A 6,000-nucleotide genomic window follows, 5' to 3' on the forward strand; every position below is an offset into this window, starting at 1 on the left:
TTCCAATCGACAGCGGAAAAAAAAAAGACGACATTGTTTTTTCTTCTTTTCCTAATAACCTTATCTGCCCTATTTGAACAAAAAGCTAGTATTTGAGACTACTTGCCGCTTTCCCGCACTATACGACGAGCGCAAGACCACAAAATGAAAACAAAGAGGACGACGCAGATGCGCATGGCTTGATTATCCCACTCAACACGATAGAATTCTGGAAAGCCAGGGACCTGCCTCCTTCTTGGCAGCCGGAAGTAGAGCGAATTATCTGAACCGTGGACGAAACTGATTGGGTCGTGCTCTTCTGAAATTTCCATCCTGACGTTAGACTTGTTCAATTAGGGAGTAATCACTCATTAGCGACCACCCGATTCCGGCCACAACGCTACAAAGCAAAGCTACACAGCTGTACAGTCTAATTCATATCAAGGCCGCTCAGGTGGTTTTTCGCAAAATTTGCGGACCGCTGGCGCGTGCTTTCAAGTAACAACGTTTGCCGGCAGCAAATTAGTTTTGGTTGTCTTTACAGGGAATTTTTTTGGCTGATTTGCCTAGGCACATGAGTACACATTAAACTGTGGACCATTATATATGTTCTTTAATTTGTGGTTTCTAGATTTTTAGTTACTTCCAAAGCCTTTTTTTTTTTTTTTTTTACATACTACTGCTGATTTCGAGCTGATACCTCCGTGACAGGCTTTATATAGTTGGGTGCAGGTCGTTCCTTTCGAACAGGGCAATTACCCGCTTCATCTGGTCATACGTGATTGTTGAGAGGTTGACCGCGCAACGGCCAGCCTACGTCTGTGGGCAACGGTTTCGGTATTCGCCTACAGCTTTCTTGTTGAAATCGAGCTCGCCGCTCCATTTCTCCTCGTAGAAAGATCGCTCAAAGGTTCTAGTCACGTTCCGCTTCGTCAGAAAAATAAGCTTCCTCATTTGCATCATGCGTATGGCGATAACAACTGAGGGGATAAAAATGCGTGCATTTCTAACAACCCGCGTGATCAAGCCTTTTTTTTTTTTTTTTTTTTTTTTTACATTTTTCTCCGTGGCCTCTTTGTGATCGTTTTCTGGGAAACAAACTGTCCCTGAATGTGCGCGACCGGCTGCTACCCCGGTCAGAGCTACCCGTTGTTGTCTCACTTGTCAGCTGAGTTAGTTGTTTCCGTTGAGCGGCCGTGTCTGCGCACTCTAATGTTGAGGTGATGGTGTTTTCAGTCTGCTCTTTTTCTTTGTGTGGCTAGTATGAACTCATTTGAACACGTTGTAATAGCGACAGACCTTACTGGCTTCAATGCCAGGACATGACCCATTGATTTGTTCGGGGAAGTGCAGCCTCTTGTCCTCGCTACGTGATTCATTCAATAAGAAATTTCACTACGCCCCCTGATTGCACATGAGAAGTGGCTGGACGGAAAGATGAGAGACAACTTTTTTTCAAGCGAAGTCCGTAGGACAATTTTTTCCTGTTCTTTCGGTTGGTCAAGACACTCCGCTGGCCAAAGTTTTCTACAAGTGAAGCATGCTGAGTAACAAAAGAAAACGAAATATGCGCAAAGTATTTTCGCACACCACAGACGACACCTCTAAACTTACCTGCTTATCTAAAGAAAGCGCGTATGGCTATTAGTGCTCGAAGGTATTCATTCCATCTGACAAATAACAGGAATGCCGATATTGACGTTGTCATACGACTGATGTCTCGAGCACGTTAAATGTTTGGTGTAAGGAGTTATTTTTATTACTCCCTTCGGTTTTTAAGAGTCAGAATCCAGTATGCAAACGCTGCTGTTGTTTTCGCCTTCACACGAGGGTGACCGTGTCCCTGCGGCACAGCCGCGTTTCTTCCGACGCGGTTGACCGCAGGGTTCCCGGTGGCTGAACAACAATGAGGCACACAAAGCAGGCAAAAACAACACAGGTGCTCAGTGGAAAAGAGCGTCGCCAGGTAAAGGTTGAGCTGCCACAAGGTCTGTCGCAAAGCGGCGGTGGGCTCACCTGATGAGGAACGGTGGTCGGTGGTGATGAGAGATCACCGCGGGAAAAGAGACCGGGTCTGCTGGCGCCAGATCTCAGCGCCGAACACCGGCGGCGAACACTCGAATCTGTCGTCTGCAGTCGGTGGCGGATGCGAGGAGTGAGACCGGTCGGAAACCGCCTAGAGAGCGAGCGTGCGGCCGAAAGGGAGCGTCGCGCACTGCCGCTGTCCCGGCGCTACGCAACGGCCTGTGAGCCAGTGAGGCTGGTGAAGCCGTCTGCTTTTCCCGGTGGCGGCGTTACGAACGAGCCCTCCTTTCCTCCCGGTTGCCTTCTTTCGCTCTTTCCTTGTCTTTGTTTCTTCGCTCCGGTTGGCTTTGCGGCCTTTCATTCGCCGATTCAAGCAGTTCCTTCTGCCGCTCAAGAAGGCGCGAGTCAATGTGTGCGCAATCAATTTCGCGTCGCAGAAGGAGGCAAAAAGCGTGCAGGGAGCAGCCTCTTCGATGCTCGCGAATGGGCTCTGCCTCCTCATCCACTTTCGCTGCTTCGTGCGTGCGTGCGGGAGTGCGTGCGCATTTCCACAGATTAAACGCACGTGGTCGGTGTCACTGGACCGGGGTCACAGCTCAGCTCATCTGTCACAATTGACTGTAGTTGGACGCAGGGTCTTGAGCCTGTGCCCCGTGGACTGAGCGCCTTAATTCGAGCCAGGCGCTGCGACTGACGTCACTACGTATTTCAATGAAACGCCGGTCTACGTAGACCTCTCCATTTTTCTCTCTATTATTTTTACGGGTTTGAATTGACTGTTTATTTATTTATTTTTTGCGTGTTAGAGAAAGAAAATGTGTTTGCCACGAAATGCAAGTTACTGCACTGGGTAGATTTTATGACTTCAGGTGAATACTTGCGTATACCGCGAACGAATTCTGTAAACATTGATGATATATTTTTTTTTTCTACTCTCTATGTCCTTTCCTTAACCAGTGATATACCCATTATCTTAAGTTAAAATCTCAGCATAAAATGACGAGTTTTTCTGCTTTCGCTTTGTGCAAAGCAAGAAAAAAAATAAAATAATAACGTAGTTGCGCCCCACTGCATAGATATAAAAATTATACCAATTCCTTTCTACATGTCCGCATATTTCTAAGTAGTTGCGTTCTCATGTCTGCTATGTTTAATGCATTAGGCGAGGGTGGGGGTGATAAAAGCAGGCAGAAAAGCATACACGCCATGGAATGTTGAAGAATGAACGGAACACTTAGGTGCTGATAGCGACATTCACGGTCCGTAATATAGTCGCCTGATTGATGAGACCTACGGCCCCCTCTCATTGTTACATGCGGACGTGCATTCTGGATCAGCAGGACACCATGAAAGCGCTTCAAGAGAGTACCATGTTGAAATAATTAAATGTTGGGAGGAGGAAGATGAGGAAGAAAGTCAGGGAGGTTAAACAGTAAGAGCAGCCGGTTTGCTACCCTGCATTGGGGGAAGGGGATGAGTGGATATAAAAATTGTAAGAGAGGGATAGTTGAAGTTAGTACAGTCACATCACAGACATGCCACATCACATCACGTCACAGTCATATCATAGCAAACTCATAGTCTTTCGATTAGGCATGTGCTTTTCATAAAGCGGAGCAGTGCCTGGGAGGCCTTCACCGCAGACGATCGCCGTGGCCAGGGACCTAAAATCTTAATTTCAGTCAATGGGCGTCCATCTAGATGCTCCAGCGTACGACACAGACACTGCCTTTCCTCACTGTATATCGGGCACTCACAAAGGATGTGGCCTATAGACTCGTCGCACCCACAGTTTGTACATGCAGGGCTGTTTGCCATGCCTATCATAAAAGAATACGAGTTTGTGAATGCTACACCAACCCACAGGCGGCACAGCAAAGTTTCTTCGCGTCGGGGTAGGCCAGGTGGAAGGCGGAGCTTCAGGTCAGGGTCCAGGGATTTTAAGCGGCAGTTCGCAAACTGACCAGGATTACACAAGGAGAGTGTGTGTTCCCGCGCAAGTTCGCGAAGCCTGCCCGCTGCGTCTGCCCTGGAAAAGGGAATCAACACACAATCGCCGTCTTTGTGGGCTGTTCGTGCGACCTCGTCCGCCGGAAGATCGCCCGCTATGCCGCTTTGTCGTATATCTGCAACGAGTTGTTCATGGGCTCCACGGCCAAGAGCCGCTTTTAAGGCTTGCAGGGCTGCTTTTGAATCTGTGAAAATAGACCACCGCTGGGGGCTCTGCTGACTGATATGCCTAATTGCGACACGAAGAGCGGTTAGCTCTGCAGCTGTTGAAGAAGTCTGGTGAATTGTCTTAACTTTTATTTCTGTATTAATTGAAGGTATGACCATGGAGCCTGAAGAACTCAAGGCAATCACTGAACCATCGGTGTAGACGTGAAAACGATTTGCATGGTGCTCATGGAAGTATTCAAGAGGGATTTGTTTTAGTTCTGTCGGCGATAACTCGACCTTCTTCCTGATGCCGGGAATTGAAAGAAGCACGTGTGGTTTATGCAGGCTCCATAGTGGAGAGGACGGTCTAGATGCGGGTGTAAACTGGGACGGCAATATAGCGCGATGCGCATCAACGGTCTTTGTAAACGATGTATGCGGTCTAGTAATAGGAAGACTGGCCAAATGATGACAGGGAACCCGACAGATGGGTCGGAAATGTGCCCTCAGGACGTCAACTGTTAGGCAGGTAGATATGAGATGCTAATGTGCAATTAAAGTGGTAGTAGCCGTAGAGGCACATTTCGGCACTCCCAGGCAGGTTCGCAGAGCTTGAGCTTGAAAGTTCTGTAGAATTCCTAAGTTGATTTTCCTGACATTTCCAAGTGCAGGTAAGCTGTACCGAAGAAATCCCATAAATAATGCACGGTATAGTTGGAGCATTGACCGCACGAAATGTTGGGCCTATGCTTGTTCAGCCTTTCTTAGTGAAGGCACTATCGAAATGTTGGGCCTTTCACTGCGCAGATGGGATCATCATCAGGATAGCGCCTTCACTAAGAAAGGCTGAACAAGCATATATGGCGTAAGAAATTATTTCAGAGGGACTATCACTTCTGTTCTCAGAAGTCCACTGCGCGTTTGCATCTGAATTGGAGACACAAGTCGCGCGACTGTTACACCAAGTGCTTAAAACAGACCTGAAAGTCCGGGTTCAGTTTTTGTATGAAATCCGAGTGAATGCTTGAGCCTGGCTGTCAACTGGCTCGTTATTGAATAACAACAAAAATAAACAGATGTAGTGAGGGCTACATCCGAGAATCAGTCCTGCATAAGGTAAAAAGGGAGAGGAGATGTGAAGGAGAAAGAGGGAGTTGGTCCACTACATACAAAGGAGATGCGCGAATTAAGGACGGGTCTGTGGCAGTGTCAAAAATTTTTGGTGAAGATTGCAGATAATGAGCGCGGCTAGTGACAGCTAAAGTCGCTGCAGCCAATCGCGAGTCAAATTCACTGAGTATCTGTTCTGTGCCGGCCAGCTCATCGTACGCCTCTTTGCGGTGATCGGTCAACGTACGGGCATTCGCCAAATCGAAAACGCTAAATGGCCAGCTCGATCGGGATAAATTATGAACGCGGCTGTCATCTCAAGCTTTCTAAACATATAAAAACAGTGGTACGCCGCAGTAAACAACAGGCATCATGGCGGCTGCGGAAACCAAGGCGCGTCTATGCTGTGAGCTTGCCGTTAATTAACGTAGTTTATACAATTCTGTTTCTCTTTAGCATCCGTTTTTTTTTTTCCCCTTCCTCCAGTGCAGGGTAGTCTATCAAAACCCCATCTTCCTTCTCCTCTATCCCTATCCCCTGTTTCTTTTCTTTACTAAGCGATGCGCAAGATCTGAGCGCCGCTTTAGTGCACGTCTACAGGCTTAAACTCAATTCCTTGTTTGGGGTTATTTTGTGGGCGTCAAATGCAGCACGATGGCGGCTTGTTTGCATTTCGTCCCCGACCCATGGACTCGAGCGCCTTCGGCAACAGCCGCTTCCCGGCTC

General features: G+C 47.8%; 1 protein-coding gene across 1 annotated transcript in view; it reads right to left on the reverse strand.

Moving 5' to 3' along the window:
• LOC146206157 (putative monocarboxylate transporter 5) overlaps positions 1–2,226 on the reverse strand; it is a 68,280-nt gene extending 66,054 nt beyond the window's left edge. The window contains exon 1 of the mRNA XM_084590781.1: positions 1,996–2,226. The gene's annotated coding sequence lies outside the window, so the exon portion shown is untranslated. The remainder of the gene's footprint in view (positions 1–1,995) is intronic.
• Between the last annotated feature and the right edge of the window lie 3,774 nt (positions 2,227–6,000).

Source organism: Amblyomma maculatum, chromosome 1 (genome assembly GCF_055883805.1).
Source record: "Amblyomma maculatum isolate TAMU_Amacu chromosome 1, ASM5588380v1, whole genome shotgun sequence".
Classification (NCBI taxonomy): Eukaryota; Metazoa; Arthropoda; class Arachnida; order Ixodida; family Ixodidae; genus Amblyomma; species Amblyomma maculatum.